We start from the raw sequence: 18,029 nt of genomic DNA on the forward strand, positions 1-18,029 counted from the left end.
CAAAATAATCCAATTACATTAATCACAGAAATACTAAAGACATGAACATATTAAACTTACCAACTCTGCTCATTACTAAACCTCAACCTTATTCATCTGAATCATCAGATATATGCCCTTCTGCAATGTTTAACTTTATACACAGAATTCAGAACGTGGAACACGGGTTCAGAGCAATATCTAGAGTAGAGATAAGCACCCTGGGTGTTTCAGATACAAATTTAATGTGGCTCCAATGCCTGACCACACTAGATTTTCTTTTAACTTTATTAATAGTAAAACTCAGAAAATTCTAAATATGTCGTTAAGCCATCTTTGATATTTAATGTGAAAAAAATAACAAGACTGATTCTTACAGATATGATTTAACCTTTTCAATTCCTTTTCTGTAGGAAAAATCTCTAAAGAGAAAATGGCAGCAATCGTGGATGTTAAAGATAATTTATTCAAGAAATGCTATTGCTCCTCTCTGCCTATAATATTCATAAAGAGTCTGCAATCAGGTTTTCGATAGGGTTCCAACTAGTAATTTTAAAAGAACTGCCACCTTAACTATTATTCACACTGGATTTCAGGCATGGCCAAAATGTTTTCCACATAGCTTTTAAAATATGGTACTGGTAAATCAGGGTTCAGTTTTGTTTATTCAAAGTTAAATTTGCATGAAAAAGTAGTCTTTCACTTTAAAATGGTGTTTGATAGGTAACAGCAAAATGTTATCACACACCTCGAACTATACTAACAGCAATGGAGGCAATAATTTATTAATTTTGCTGAACTCATGATTTTACTGAAATTATTTTCTTGAATAAGAATGAAGCTGTAAGACAACTTGTTAAATACTGACCATAGGAAAATTAGTGCAATGTAAGTGATTAGACAATTTCACTTTTTTCATAATGAAGAATATAAAATTTGCAGCAGTTTGGATTTTGATGTATAGGTAGGCATTAAACTAATTAACTTGTTCTCTAACTGGACTAGCAAATTCTAACAAAGAGTTACTTTAAAATTAAATTTATGATGTTTGCTTGTTTAACATGCCAAATTCTAGAAGTCTAGATAAAAAAAGTCTCAAAAATTATTAAAAAGCATTTAAAATAAAAATAGGTGGCTGGTTATTAACAACTTTGCCAATTTGCAGTATACTATAAAATGTGACTGAAATGGTAACTTTGAAGACACAGATGCGCACTGTGACTAGTGGCAAGTTAAAAAGAATTACACAAAAAAGTGTATTTCACGTTCAACTTATAAACTGTCAGGCATCCTGCAGCATGTATTTAAGGAAATCAGATATTGGACAGGTAATAGAGAATTTGCTAAATAAATATGTTACCTTAATTGATTATTTTGAAGCTTTTTTTTTTTTTTTTTTACCTAGTACTTCTGAGGGGCGGAGGGTGGGGTGCGGGGGGAACAAACCAAAAAATAAACCCAACAATGTTCTAACAGGAAAATGCCATAATGAAAATCCGGCCTACAAAATTTCTGCAATGAAAATGACATCATAAAAACTTTAAATTCCTGTGCTTTGGGTAATAGTGAACATTTCACTTCTCTTCCCACATTTAGTTGGGTATGAAGATCTGGTGTTGCTTTATAGCAATTCGCTTAATTTCTTGATTCCAATTATCTATCTAATCTTCTATCTAGGCCCTGGTGACTATGTTCAAAGGTATTATAAACTTTCTGGCTTTACAACCTCCTTCTTCTACTTTATCAGATATGTTCTTATCTGGCAAGCACATCTCTTTGGGGGAAATATCCTACCTTATAGCACAGTGATCCTGTTCAGTCCTGGGGGCTAGGATGAACTCAGGTATACAAAAGTTCAAACAGAGTACTCTATCGTACTAGCCTCAGAAGAAAACTGAATCCCAATGACATCATTTGTACCCCTGGATCCTCAGATGCCAGAAAGATAAAGATCTATTTCTTGGACTTCCTGGGTACATTAATCCATTTTTATTCCTTTTGGTTTAGGCTTGTTTGAGTTGGATATATATTATATGTAATGTAAGAAAACATAACTAATTTAAATATGCTATTTACTTCTATTGCATGTCCTTCATTATTAAAAGCATGTAAATTCATCATGTTACAAGTCAAAAATATGTCATATCACAAACATTAAGGAAATTAGCAAACAAAATATTTTTCCTGTTTTTCTGCCATGATAGTTCCCATATTTTTGGCAATTACTTTTATAAAAACTACATGGAATCATTTGTCTACACTCACATAAAAAAATACATGCATTTAAAAAATGACAAAATTCAGAGTGTAAGAAATATACAATTTAAAGTAAATCTTTCTGCCAACTCCAACTCTCAGTGCTACAACTTTCCTCTCCTGAGATTATCGGTTAACTGTTTGCTGTATATCCTTCCAGATATAGTCTACACATATGTATATTTGCAACTAAATACATGTATTTACAATATTGATGGCACTCTTTATACAGTTATAAACCTTCTTTTATACTGAAAAATATTTTGTGCTCTATTGCTTCCTTAAAAGAAAAGATACATAGCCCAACCCATGTATCACAGAGTAGTCACATTCCCTCCCTTCCATCCCTAACGTGAAACACTTCCATGATTTGGGGTTCATCGATTTCAAGATTATTTTACACTTTCACTATATAGTTGTGCACTTATAGATAATAATTCATATTTTATAGGTTGTTAACACTATATAAATAATATTTTACATATTTCACAGATAATTGCTTTTTTGGTCAGTATTATACTTCTGACTTATTCTTATTGACACATGTATCCATTCTGATAACACCTATGTTCATACAAAATGTTCCCCTGTGCACCACTGTAGTCAATGCCCTTATGTTACGCACAGCCCTTGTCAACTGCTTATGTGATTTTTATCCTTATAGTTTTACCTTTTCTAGAATGCCATGTTAACAGAATCATGTAGTAGGCAGCCTTTTGAATTTGGCTTCTTTCACATAAGTTAATGCTTTTGAGATGCATTCAACTTATTACATGTATCAGTTCATTCCTTTATATCACTGAGTAGTATTCCACTGTATGGCTATACTACATTCTGCATATCCATCCACCAGCTGATGGACATTTGAGTTGTTTCCAGTTTTTGGCAATTATTAATAAAGCTGATTAAACATCTGCATATAGGTCATTTTGTGGAGTTATATCTTAAATTCTCTTAAGTAAATGCCAAAGAGTGCAATTACTGGGTCCTATGGAAAGTGTGTGTGTTTATATACTTTATAATATGTAAATATATATGTATATATAAATTCATTTTATATATAAATTTGTTTTATATATAAATAAACATATATTTATACACATATACTTTATAGTTATATATATTATAAACAAACTGCCAAACTTGCTGTCTAAATTTATATAACTTTAAAGCATCTATGCTTAACTACTAGCAGTGCCACTTGTTGAATGCCTACTACAGGTTGGGCATTGTACCAAGTGCTTGAAATACATTACTACAGTCTATCCTCACAACCAAACTGAGATAATTCCTATTATCCCTATTTTAGAGGTGATAAAATGAGGTTCATGGACATTCAGCAACTTGTAAATATAACAGAACTAGTGACTAATAGAACTCAAATACAAATTCAGTCCTGTTTGGTCCAAAATACATATTTACCCCTTATACCACACTATATAACATTCTGGGATATTAATACACACACACACACACACACGTATACACACACATACAAAAACATATATATGGGTATATATGTTAAAATCTATATTCTCAAGAAAATGACAAAAATATTCAGTAATTTAAAAAACAATACAAATGTGTGGGTTCATGAATGTCACAGTCACACTTTCAAGGGAAAGGACAGAGTTGTACTAGACACTCTTGAGCATGCCACCTTTTATCTATTTACTTATTATTTATATTGATATAATTGACATACAATATTGTATTAGTGTTTGGTACACCATATTGATTCAACATTTATATACATTATGAAATGACTACCACAATAAGTCTAGTTACCATCTGTCACCAAAGTTAGTAAAATATGCTATCTATATTCTATGTGCTGTACATTACATCTCTATGACTTATTTATCTTATAACTAGAAGTTTGTAACTCTTGATCCCCTTCAACAATTTTGCCTATCCTCTGATCACACCCCTTCTGGCAACCATCAGTCTGTTCTCTGTCTATAAGTCTGATTTTGCCTGTTCGTTTTTTTTTTTTTTTTGAGATTCCATATGTAATTGAAATCATATAGTATTTAACTTTCTCTTTCTTATTTCACTCAGCATAATGCACTCAAGGGCATCCATGATGTTGCAAATGGCAAGATTTCATTCCTTTCTATGGTTTAATATGTACACATGTATATACTGTGTATATATAATTCTTTATCCATTAATCTATAGATGAATATTGCAAATAATTCTGCAATGAACATAGAGGTACATATATCTTTTCAAATTAGTGTTTGCATTTTCTTTGGATTTATACCTAGAAATGAAATTCATGGATCTGGTAGTTATTGTTTGTGTATCAATTATAGGTTTTTGATTTGTGGTTACCATGAGGTTCATATATAACTGCTAAAATATATACACATATATGTCTATTTTAAGTTGACAGTCACTTAAGTTCAACCTCATTCTAAAAGAACTACATTTTTATCTCACCCCTCATGTTTTATGTTTTGATGTCAAATTTTACACCTTTATATTTTGTGTATCTTTTAACTAATTACTGTAGTTATAGTTACTACGATTTTGCTACTTTTGTATTTTAACCTTCATACTAGATTTGTATATGGTTGGTACACTACCTTTCCTATATAATTGCCTTTTGTTCATAGAATTCTTTCATATATTTCCTTATTTCTAGTTACTTTTTTTTTTCTCCCCCTTAATGAAGGCCCTTTAACATTTCTTGTATGGGCAGTTTAGTGGTGATGAACTCCTTTAGCTTTTGCTTACCTGGAAAACTCTCTCTCTTTCAACTCTGAATGATAACCTAGCTGGATAGAGTATTCTTAGCTGAAGGTTTTTCTCCTTTCAACACTCTGAATATATCATACCACTCCCTTCTGGCTTGCAAAGTTTCTGCTGAAAAAATTAAATAATAGTCTTATGAGCTTTCACTTGTACATAACTAGTTGTTTTCTCTTCCTGCTTTTAAGATACTCTATATTTCACTTTTGATATTTAAATTACAATGTGTTTTGGTGTGGAACTCTTTGGGCTCTTTTTTGTTTGAAACTCTCTGTGCTTCCAGGACCTGGATATGTTTCCTTTTCCAGGTTAGGTAAATTTTGTCATTATATCTTCAAGTAAGTTTCTGTCCTTTTTCTCTCTCTTCCCTCTGGAATCCCTATAATGCAAATATCTACATGCTTTTTATGTGTATGGTCTTTTTGTCCTTTGTTGTGGAACAGGTGTGCAACTAGTTCTCAAGTTCTTTTCAGAAGGAACAGTTCCATATGTATTTGTATGTCTGTGGGAGGAGGTGGGATCAGGATCTTTCTTATGCCACGATCTTGAACCGCCGCCCCATGCCACCTTTTTATATATATCACTCAAGCCTTTCCATATATAATTGCACTTTTTGTTCTTCATTCTAACTCCTCCAAAACTTCACCTCAGTCCTCCACCTTCTACCCAAATCCTGCCCAAGGTAAAAATGCGAGACGTGTTGCTGTGCTTCTGTTAATCATTCACAACATTTACATTCTGCTTTGATCCATACAATGTTATTGGCATAAAGGAATCTTGCAACTGGGAGTTGTGTGTATTTAGTCTTAGTAATGGGAACAAATGGGACCCATGACCATACTGAACCTCAGTTGAATCTTCTACATCTCCAAGTCATATTCAAACTGTGTTGCTGGTTCACCTCTCCTTAATAGTAGTAAGAATATAAACTTCCTGCTGCTTATGCCACCCAAATTTGCCTATATCACTTAACTAAAGACATGTTCTCCAAAATCCAACAATTTTACTATTGTAACAAAAAATATTCCTAAGCATATATAATAATAAAACTTTTAATGCTCTCTAACCAAACCTTATAAACTTATTACCAAATTCCATTGAATCTAAGATGCTATTGATTTTAAAACACACGATAATTTTATGCAGAAAAATCATGCCAATTATACTTCTATCGTCTACTATAACAAGCATACAGCAATGTTAAAATGTGACATGATATTAACCTAATATATTTCCCTCTTCCAAAACAATAAAATTCCCTTCTGAGCAATACCAAAATATTTCTACCAGTCGATAGCATGTGTTTTAAAATTTTTCTCATCTCCTCACCCCACTCACACAAAAGCCCCACCTTGTCCTTTTCTTTTTGCTTTAGTATTCTCTACTAAATAAAGAGAACAACATTCCTGACTCTTTCCTTTGTTTTTTATATAGGGAAAAATTTAAGTTCCAATTGTAATCTCTAATGGAGTATCCTCCAATCTTACGTGTCCTCCACCTACCTTTCATACGTGCTTCCCAACATGGAAAAGGTGTTGCTTTAAACACCAAGAAGGAGCAGCTGAACTAATTCCAGATGAAATAATGGAATCAAAGCATCATTCAATAACAGTTATTGGTAATAATAAAAGTTTAGTATAATCAGTGTATGTTTTACATCTTCTGTATCCTTTTAGCATACCTTAAAATTTTTTCTTATAACACTATCTTTTTTTCTTTCTAGTTTCATTGAGATATAATTGACATATAACATTGTGTTAGCTTTAGTTGTATAATATAATGATACGATATATGTATATATTGCAAAATGATTACCACAATAAGTTTAGTTAACATCCATTACCTCACACAAATACAATTTTTTTTTTATTGTGACGTTAAGATTTGCTCTCCTGGAAAATTTCAAATATATGATAAAATACTGTTAACTTTAGTTACCATGCTATATATCTCATCTCTAGAACTTACTTACCATAAGTGATTGAAAAAAAGTTGGTTAATTAATATTAGGCTAGTCATATAATTAAATGTCTCATCATTCTTAAACTATATCTATCGAGAGCAGTGCCATCTAAATAGGACAACCATTTGTACTGCGACTGTATTAGAAATGGACTACATTGTTTCCTTAGAATGCTATCTAGTAATTTAGAATGAGAGACAAAGAAAAGACTATACTATTCACATCACTGAACACTATTTGCTATGAATATTGTGGAGAAATTACTTTTATCTTACTTTAAAATCTTGCTATGTTTGATTTGAATGTGTTTTTAATAGGAATAGTCTGAAATAGTTAAACCTTCCTTTGGTAACTCCAAGACCATTAATGGAAATCTGTTTTTATCAGAGAACAGAGGCATTTGATCTTCTGTGTGATATCTGCTAAATAAAGAAACATACAGTACAAATTAAATCACAGAACCAAATAATTTTAGACCTGAAAGAGACCTTAAAGGTAAGAGCCCCTTCCTTTTACAGGTGAGAAAATTGCTGCTAGTACAACATGTTTAGGCAAACATTTGGAAACTGTCCAAGGTTTGAAGGAAAGTTGGAAGTAGAATACAAGTATCCAGAAGACATTGTTTATTCTAATATACAAGAACACATTTCAATATGGTATAATTTAATAGATATGTTAGTTGTTTTAACAGAGTTGTTTTACAGAGTACCCATATGTAGACTGTGTTACATTATTAAACACTTTTCTAACACATCTAATTAGATATTTTCAAATAGGTTTAATTAGACAATTGCTTAAACAGTATGACTATTTGCATTCCTAGTATGACTTTTTAACCTCAGAAGCAGGTTAAGAACCAAGTAAAGAAGTATAACTATTTTACAAAAGGTATCTTAAAAAATTAAAAGCTAGTGTCAGAAGAAAAATGACCATATTTCAATTATATCTCACCTTCACAGAAATACGTGAGTTGCTCACCACAATATATTACCAAAGTGTATTATATTGCTCTTTAAAGGCAATTTCTTAGAGGTTACATTTTGTCCTCATCCCATGCCTCTCAGACCAGGGATGAACAGACTCTTGAGTCAAAAGCAGTCACATATGCACTGTCTAGTGATCTAGAGCTTGATATGAGAGAGAGAAGAAAACAGTTTCTAATAAAAGTAGAAATCAAAACATTCATAGGCAGAAAATTATTCCTGGGCAGTGAGGAGAATCCAAGAAACAGAGAAAAGGAGAGCAGTAGACATAAGTATGCCAGAAAGAGTGTAGCAGTGCGATTAAAAGCAAACTTGGTCTGGCTACCAGAAATTAGCTATTAACTCTGTAGAACTTAGGGCCTTTAAACCTCAAATCTCTCATTGGTAAGACGAGGGTAATATCCATCTCATACAATTATTATGCAATGATAAAATGAGATAACTTGTGATAGAGCTATATCAAAGTGAACAAATATATAAGCTGTATAATGGACACAACTGAATGTTTAATGTGAAGTTATTGTGGAAACAACTGTTTTCAGTAAACAAAAGCACTGTACCAAGTAACAGGTGAATAAGGTAGAAGGGATTGGACTTAAAGTACAACAAGTTCAAGCCACACAGTACTCTAGAGCAGGGTCCTGAAGGTACAGATATTAAATATTTCCTATACTGTCTCTGTTGCAACTATCAACTATTATTAGTGTGAAAACAGCCACAGACAATATGTAAATGAATAGGCATGGCTATGCTCCAATAAAACTTTATTTACAAAAACAGGCAGCTGGTTCAGAGGCCATAGTTTGCAGACTATGAATCTAGAATGTCAGAGACTACAGGTCTGCATAGAGCCCAGAATATTTGTTGGTCTTTATAAGTTTTGCTTAGTTGTTGTCAGGTGCCTAAAAAAGTGAAAAATGGAAATGCTAACCACATTTTCGATACACCTGTTTGTATAAAATAAACATGTTTCCAGAGGCAATTAAAAATATGTAAAATTCACACTGTTCTACAACAGTTTCTTCAGGGTACATAACGACAGGAAGGAAAAAGGCTTAATTATGCTTATATGGTATCCAAGTGCCTGCATGGTAGCAGTGCACTGTGAAAGGAAACCATCTTGCCAGGGAAGCATGATCTCACTTATTACATACAAAGCAAAACTAACAAAATAAAAACAAAACACTGTAGCTTTAAATTGTTAATTTAGTTTTAATCTGATGTTAATATAGTTTCAACATCACTTTTTTATTAGTATTTGACATAGCTTTTATATATCCTTTTAATGCCATCTTTTTTTACATGTCTAGATTTAGATATAATTATGATAAATAGTGTGTTATTTTTTCCAGTCTAAAAATCTCTATCTATTAACTGGGACATTTGACCCTCTTATATTTAATGTAATTACCAATAAATTTTGGCTTAAATATCTAACCTTATTATATGTTTTCTGTTTGTTCCAACAGTTCTACTACTTTTTTCTTTTTAAATCACCTGTTATTGCTATCTTTTGGATTGATTCTATTATTGTCGTCCCATTTCTCCCTCTTTAATTCTGAATGTTATACATTCCTTTATATTCTTTTAATGGTTATCCCAGAAATTTCAAGATATAAGACTGAATTATCAAAAATCTAACATTAATTAATATTCCTAGACAATGAGAAGACCTTAAAACTTTATTTAATCCTATTTACTTGGTACTTTATTTCAAATGTATTCTTGTTCATTTTGGTTTGAGCCTCAAAGATCATTATTAATATTATTATGTTGAGACAATATATATGTATATTTGTCACTTTTGTTTTTTGCATCATTACTTCTATCTGAAAGGTTCCTTATAGAATCATTTTCCTTTTGTTTAAATAACAACTCTTAAAAGTTTCTTTACTACAAAGCTGAAAATGACTAACTCAATTTTTAGTTGTCTGAAAACATGTTTATTTCATATGCATTCTTAGAGGACATCAGGCTAGGTATTTAATTCTAAATTGCCAGTTATTTCCTTTCAGTGCATTGAAAGCATTAGAATAGTGTTCTGAATTCCATAGCTCTATTGAGAAGACATCTCTAAGCCTAGCTGTTGCTCATTCAGAAGCAATCCTTTTCCTTTGGCTGGCTACTTATTATCTCTTTGATGTTAGAATTCTTCTGTTTCATTATGATTATTATGATCTGATTAGGTGCGTATTTCTTTTTTATCTTGGCAATGGATCTCTTTCATCAGTTTTAGAAAAACCTCAGTCATTTTCTGTTCTAATAATGTTTTTTTCTGGGTTGTCTATATTCTCTCCTTTTAGAAGCCCAATTAAATGTCTGTTACACTATCTTACTCTAAAATCTCCTTTGTTTCATCTATCGGTATTATATTTTGGGTAAATTTTTAGATATATTCCAATTCATATATCTTCTAGCTCATTCTTTCTTTCTTTAGTTGAGTATAATCTGATGATTAATTTCTCCTAGAGTGTTTTATTACAAACATTTTTTTGTCTTTTTAAAAATTTTTCTTTAACTCAGTGATTCTTTTTCAGATTTGCCTGGTGTATCCTAGAAAACATTTGTGGTTTACTTATGATTGTGATTCATATTCTATTTATTTACATATTCACTGAAACATTTCATAATATCTGTTCTATATTCTTTGGATAACTTTATTGTTTGGTGTGTGTGTTCTTCTATTGTTATGTCTGTTGACTTTCATACATATTCACGATGGTTTTCTTCCTTATGTGCTTAATTGCTCTGTGGTTGTAAATTCATATTTTTCTGATAATCATCTATGGGAATCCTGTTGGACTAAATTGGAGATGCCTTCCATGAAAGAAGGTTTGTGTCTGTCTCATCAGGGAATCAGGGGAAACAGTTCCTAGATAAAGTTCAAGAAGCCTCGATTAATAATGATGGCATTTCTGGCTCTGCTACCTAGCCTTGCTACTGGTTCAAGGATTGGGATCTTAATTGAAGATCAAAGTACTTCTACAGACATTCTCCCTTGGTGCAGCTTTGGACCATCTGTGTTTGCTTACTATTGGATAAGAGGTTATCTCTAATAGTAAATTCTTTGGAAATTTCCTCTACTTTTTTCTGAGTCTAGCAATGCACGAAATTTACATTTTGTCCAGGACCTGGCAGGTTATCAGCAGAAGGGTTCCTACAATTATTTCCTTGCCACACTGTAGGAAGAAGAAGTCTATGCTAAAATTTAACATGTTATCCCCTCAAAAATAGATCAAAGTGATTTTATAATATAATGTTTAAAATTTTTACATTTAGTACATTAATTTGGCTTATCTTAATAATTTCCTTAAATTGCTTTTAAAGAGAAAGTTTCAGATTGTCTTCTGCATGCCCTTCTCTGATACAATTCACTGTGGAGCTATCTAATCTAAAATCCAAATATATGAAAAGCAAGTATATCTTGGATACAGTCACCCTAAAAATATTTTTCTCCTTTAACACTATTTTATGGAAGTACTGGAGATATAAAGATTGGCCACATAAGAATTTTGATTAGATTGTTAAGAGCATCATGGGATAAATTTCCAGCTCTGCATTAACTTGTGTGACATTAGTGTTTTGTTTTGTTTTTTTTTTTTGCTTCCTGCCTTAAAAGAACAATCTCTCTTGTTCTACGCTAAACACAATATAAATTAAGAATTAATATTATTTAAAATAGTTTAATGGTCAGGATCAAAACACCAGCTAGCACAGTTAAGTGATAAACTGTGTCCTAAGCTTGTCATGTCTGATCTCCAATAACTGCCACATATTCTAATTTAACATATAGTTAGAAGTTTTCATAGTCTCACTTTTTTTAAAAGGAGAAAATGTGTGTATAGACATATATATGTTAATTGTATAATTGATAAAATGTTGAAAAGTAAAAATTGAAACATTTCCCATAACTGTCTTTAAAAATGTGAACCGTTAGGGGAAAAAAAAAATCCACGGGCAGGAGAATCGCTTGTGAGGAAATGACCTACTTAGATCCTCTCAGTTTTTAAAGTTATAAATAAAAGTTAGTGTGAGAACCAGAATCAGAGTCTGAACCCAGAACTCTTGACTACAAGTTCAGTAAATAATCCTGAGTCTGTGCATTAGCTACTTTGCCAACTTCTTCTCCAAAGTTAAACATGCCATTATATCCTACTGTGATGACTTCAGGGGTGATACTGTTTATTCCCATTTTAGCTCTTTTTCCATTCACTGTCATTTACTTTAAATCTTTGTATTTTTTATTTTTGTGATATCATAAAATATTTGTATGATATCACTTACTTTTTAAGTCATATGTGATTTAACATATCTGTTTTGAGCCATTTCTTTGACCATTAATTCAGACTTTGGAGGCTTATCTTTTCCATTGAATAAACCCTATTCTCAGAAGATATTACCATGACATTAAGTTTGTTTCTAGTTAGATCCAGTTAGATGTCTGGCCTCCAAGACTTCTCCACTATACCTCTGAAAGTCATTCATACTGATACGTATAAAACCACTGACCACTTCACTGGCTTCACTAATAACCTATCTATTATTTAATGCAATTTGCCTTTTTTAACATGTAGAAAACGGTTAATCATGTAGTATTTATAGTCCTCAGAGAATACCTATAAAATTATAGAATTTCTGTCCACCATACCACTTGTTCGTGAGGTGATTTCCCCAGGAAAAAAAAAAATTATATGCAAGAAAACACTTAAAGCATCAGCTGGAATGTGAGTTCCCCAAAAGAGTCCATTCTCCTTTCTCATGGCATGATACATTCCTTTCACTAAGCTTGCTTTCTCTGGTACTACCTAAGAACATGAGCACACAGAGAAAATTAAATTCTTATTCAAAGTGAAGAAGCAAACATTTCCCAAAATGACAATATTCCCTTCCTTTACACTTGCATCGTAAGCATTTCTCTGCATGCCAGTGCCCTTCTATTTTGTTGAATTTTAGTCAGCAGTATTTTGTTTATTTGTTCAGGATCGTGTATGTTTTTTCACTACATCTATAATACACTTCATCACCTGAACACCTGCTGAACTAAACCTGTCTTGCCAGCAAAAAATTTTGAAATTATGCAATCTGCAATTCAGTCCATGGAAAGCACTTGGGTAGAATTTCTTCTATACCTTTCAACATACCAAACAACAATTAAATAACTGCCTGCATAGAAATATTGCCAACTGAAAAGTTAGTGAAGCGAGTTTAAAGTGAACTTGACTAACATTTTAACTAAGGACTTTTCAGATACTCATGTTAAATGAGTATCATAAGTGTTTTCTATAAAATTAACCTGAACATTAATGTAAAATTTTATAAATATATTAAAAGGAAAAATCAGTATTATGTGATTTCTAAATGAAAATAAATTTTTCATTCTTCAAAAAGTTTTTATAGATACAGACTATAAGGATAATGTAAAAGACTAGGGAAAGGACTATTGAAAAATCAGCCATAACTAGAAAAATATATTCTTAAAGAATCTAATGAAGTATCTTATAAGTTATATTTCAATGGAAATTTTTAAAACAGAAGACAAATAAGATTTTTAAACATGTAAACATTAACTAGCAGAAATTTGTAATTATAAAAAACATAAATGTATATCTTTATAACCAAGCTATATGAAAGATATTTTACTGAAATAGTTCATAATTAAATAAGAGTACTACAAGAATCCAAATAAAAGAAATGTTAATTTATAAGTTTTTCTTCTGTGGAATCGTTTTACTCAGGTTTCTAAGACTAAGCCAGTAAATTTCCTACTCATTTATTACAAAAATCAACAAGAAATAATTGAAGTTATCTGAATTAAAGGCAAATTTTTAAAAAGACCAAACCACATTTTAAAGAAAAGCAGGTCAAGCAGGATTTCATAAATAAACTAAAAATTTTTTAAAAATACTTTAAGTTGACATATAGGCATTTAAAAAGTTTTAAGAGATGACGGTTTAGTTTTCAACCAAAGGAAGAGGGCTTTCTAAACTAGACTTAATTTCTGTTAATAAACATATATAGTAATTTAAACAAAAATTCTGTATATAAATGTGGAAATTACTTGAGAGTTGTGTCTAAGCATGTGAAAAGCATCAGAAAAGAGAATTCCCTGTTTCCTTTTGGATGCTGAAGACAACAGCAACACAGCCTAGGGCACACTGCTGCGGATTTTAACTGTTGTATGGAACTACTCAAAATGCTTTTGATCCATTTTATCTTGCAAGTTAGCAAAGAAATGTTGCAATAAGAAACACCAACAAAGATCTGAAAAAGTTAAGCTCTGGATTACCATATTGTATTCTCCTGCCATTCAATGCTCCATACAAAGGCAGTGGTGTTCAAAGTAAGGAAAAAAAAGTGGAGGGAGAAAGAAAAAAGAGAAACTGGTCTCAGAAAGCGCAAAGCACAAAGTAAATAATATTCTTCTACATCCCTTCTTTTTCACGGATTGGATGTTAAAAGAGTTGCAGCAATTAGGCTTTTGTTAATTACCAGCTGTTGAAACAGATGTGTTGACTATCCTTATTAGTCAACAGCTGGGTGAGAAGAACAATTGATGCTCCCTAAAACCAACAGCCAGCTGCTCTGCAGTAATTATCTCCAATTAATAATACAGGTGATAAAGGCAAAAAGCTCCTATCCCTCTGTTTCAATAACTTTGGCAGTTTCAATAACCACGGCTTTATCATTACACAGTAGTAGAGAATACATTTATTACAACAAGGAAGGTTGTATATCAGAGTCGCATTAACTCTATGGTAGTTTCCATTATGCAATTTCTGGAGAGGGAATCAGACAAGGGCTAAAAGTAGAAGCAGACATTCTGTAGGCTTTTATTTATCATATTTCAAATGTCACTGCCAACTTACTTCTCTAGGACTAACAATAATAGCTTAGCACTTAAGTTCTTTGAAAAAGAGAAGCATAACTAAAATCTGTTCTTTTTGATTTCCAGGTGTTTTCACTGATCATGTTTTATATTCAGTTCACTGAAGCAATATATTTCCTCTTGGTATGCCTAAACGTCCATGTCTTGTTCCCTAGCTTAGGTGACCGGGAGAAGCAATTTTACCAAACCCAAAAAGAATTTATTTCATAGCAGTAAACATTATTTTATGAATACAAAGCAATCGGTAGAACAAATAAGCAAGCAGAAAAGGAAAAAATAAAACCATATTTTATTTTATAGACAGAGATCTTATGATATGTAATATTCAAGTTTCTAATTATGATGTTTAAAAATGAAATATCACAGTGAAACCTACTGATAAAACAGCAATCATTACATGTTTTAAAATTACTTTGACTATTTCCTATTGTTAATTTTTCATAGCGATCTTTCACTTAAAAGAAATGTAAAACAAAGATTTAAACAAGTCAGGCATCCATCTCTCTGCTACAAAAGAGGTGTCCACAAGAATTTACAACCATATCTATTCACTAATTAGAGAACACTTAAAGACACTGCCTTTTTGAAAACAAGGATTAGAGCTGGATGAATACCCCCTTTTCACAAACCTTCCTCATGTCTCTGTTGGGTCATCATAAGCAGCTTGTTCTTCCAGCATTAAACTGAAAAGCCTACCGATTATCAGTTCTGAACGCCTCAGTTAGGCATCAGAACAATTAATACGAATAGAAACTTTAACATGTAGATAAATCATTTCACTAAAAATGACTGTAAAAAAATTAATGAACAAAAACTTTCTATTTAGGTTGCCACTTAGGCTCTACGGCTTTCTGATATGAAAAATATTTGCTAGAAAACTCTTACCACATTCTATGTGATTATGGTTCCTAAAATATGAATTTCAGAATTCACATAATTATAAATGAGAGATTAACACATAATTAAAAAAAAATCCATTTCAATGAAACCAACTTCCATGAGAATTTGTAATACTTAAAATTCTATAATTTATAGGGAATCTCCTAATATATAAGAAGCTAGAGAAATGTGTAAGTAGAGGAACATACTGTTAGCTTTTAAGTTTCGAAATCTTTATTAGGCCATAGAATTAACTCTGATTTCTCAGTTCTAAGACCTAATTTCGCAACACAGTAGCAGCAAGAGCAAATATTTTCTGCCCTGATATTGGAGCAGTTCTCCTTTCCCTCTGTAATATGCAGGACTACTGGAAAAGCCGCAAGTGATAGAGCAGCTAGCTGACCATGTTTCTCTCTTCTTTGTGGAAAGGAACAGGCTGTGGTTACCATCTAACAAGCCCATCACGTTTTATTAACCATGCTGGGCTGCCTTGGCTCGTCCTGAAGCAAGAGTGCTGTCCTAGGCGACCCAAGCAGGGAAAGCAGAAGGGGAACCTATGCTGAAGCCATGACTCCTAAGCTCATTGCTGTTTAAAAATATTCCAAGAAATTTAGATCCTTTCTCCTCTGCAAAAAAACGAATGGTAATTTGTAGTGAACATCTGATTGCTATACATAATTCCTCTAAATACTGCCTTTTCTGAAACTTAAAAATACCTAGGCATTGCCCAGAGCAGCACTAAAGTATTTAGAGCTGCTTTCTACAGGGGATACTTGAGATATCTAAATTTCACACCAATTTCAATTTAAGAATCTTACAGTATGATTGAATTAACTTTGGATAAACACTGGCAATTTCTCATCTATAACATATATTCTCACTGGTAAGCATGCTTTTCCCACCTTGCTCACCAGCAGACTCATAAACTTCCTTCATGTTACGTCTTTCACATCTCTCCCAAAAGACTATTCTTTTTCCTAAGCTTCACTTCACTTTGTGTATATGTTTATTACAGCATTAACATTATATGTTTATTACAGCATTCACTAACTATATGTGCATTTTTTTGTACATTTATCTCCCCAACAGATGGCAAATTTCTTTTCCTTTTTGTATTTCCGGCATATAGTATATAAGCTCTCATGAAACACTTCAATGAATAAATGTAAATATAAAAAAATAACAAAGGTATTTTTGCCCAGTAACTGTTCAAAAATAAATTTTTATAAAAATTGGATTTATTTAATTTAAGTTGACCTACTATGAATATCTTCACAAACAGGAAAATTTATCTTCTTAACTGAAATAATCAACTTGGCTTTACTGAACTGCATATTCAAGACACTAATTCCAGTTTTACATTACCTCATAATTGATATACCTAATAAAGAAAAATCTTTAAAAGCAAAAGTAAGATTTTATAAAACCTCCTCTATCCTCACCTGCCATTCCTAAAGCTTACTTGAAATAGTTTAAAATTGTAGCTCCATGCCATATTTTGGACTTTTGTTGTATGTAACATATTATGAGAATCTTTTTTCAATTCATCATAATTAAAAATTATCCTATCATTGCTTTAAGAGATACTAGCTTCCACTGATTGTTACACATTAACCGTGCCTCTTCTGAGATGCTATACTTTTTTGTTTTTGTTTTGGCTATAATCCCTCAAGTAATTACCCCAGAAATGATAAATAGGTACTCCGTTACTTAGACTTATTTTTAATAAAAACACAAGTCTTTGTTTAGCCCTCTTGTATAAATGATATTTTGGCAAGTTACACGAGCCTTAAATTGCAGCCTTTTTCTATAAGGTTTATAAACATAGTTGCACTGCACTACTTCCCAAATATTTTATTCAGATAAGTCTATATATTTAACATATGAATATTAATTTACATAGGTAAGTATGCAATTTAAAATTTTATTCTACTCAGTCCTTGATATGCACTTTCAATTTGATGAGTTTTTCTTCAACTGCGTTTTCTTCTATTTCTTTGAACATGGTTCCTCAATCTACTCTTCTCACTTCTACAATTACTCCTGTTTTCCTTTGTAGTTTCCTCCATTTGTTTGTGTTTTCAATTAGTGTTTCTTCCTTTGTTCCTCCAGATCACTAATTAGACATGGTCACTGATCATTCTGTTATTCAAATCACCTGTTAAATTTACTTTAAAATGTTGGTCTAATTTGATCATTCCTTCAAAATAGCTCTTTGACTCTCCATAAAAGGTCTTATTTCAATCTAAAAACTTTTCTTCTTGCAATAAAACAGCCTCAATTGGAGCCAACTATGTGGTAGAATGTGGTCTTTCTCCATGAAGCA

The 18,029-nt window shown here is 31.9% G+C and overlaps 1 protein-coding gene across 11 annotated transcripts in view; it reads right to left on the minus strand.

The window, feature by feature from the left end:
• Positions 1–18,029, minus strand: part of MIPOL1 (mirror-image polydactyly 1) — a 263,509-nt gene that overhangs the window by 112,431 nt on the left and 133,049 nt on the right. The gene's annotated exons all lie outside the window — the stretch shown is intronic.

The sequence above is a fragment of the Pteropus vampyrus genome, unplaced genomic scaffold (genome assembly GCF_000151845.1).
Source record: "Pteropus vampyrus isolate Shadow unplaced genomic scaffold, Pvam_2.0 Scaffold10, whole genome shotgun sequence".
NCBI classification, from domain to species: domain Eukaryota; kingdom Metazoa; phylum Chordata; class Mammalia; order Chiroptera; family Pteropodidae; genus Pteropus; species Pteropus vampyrus.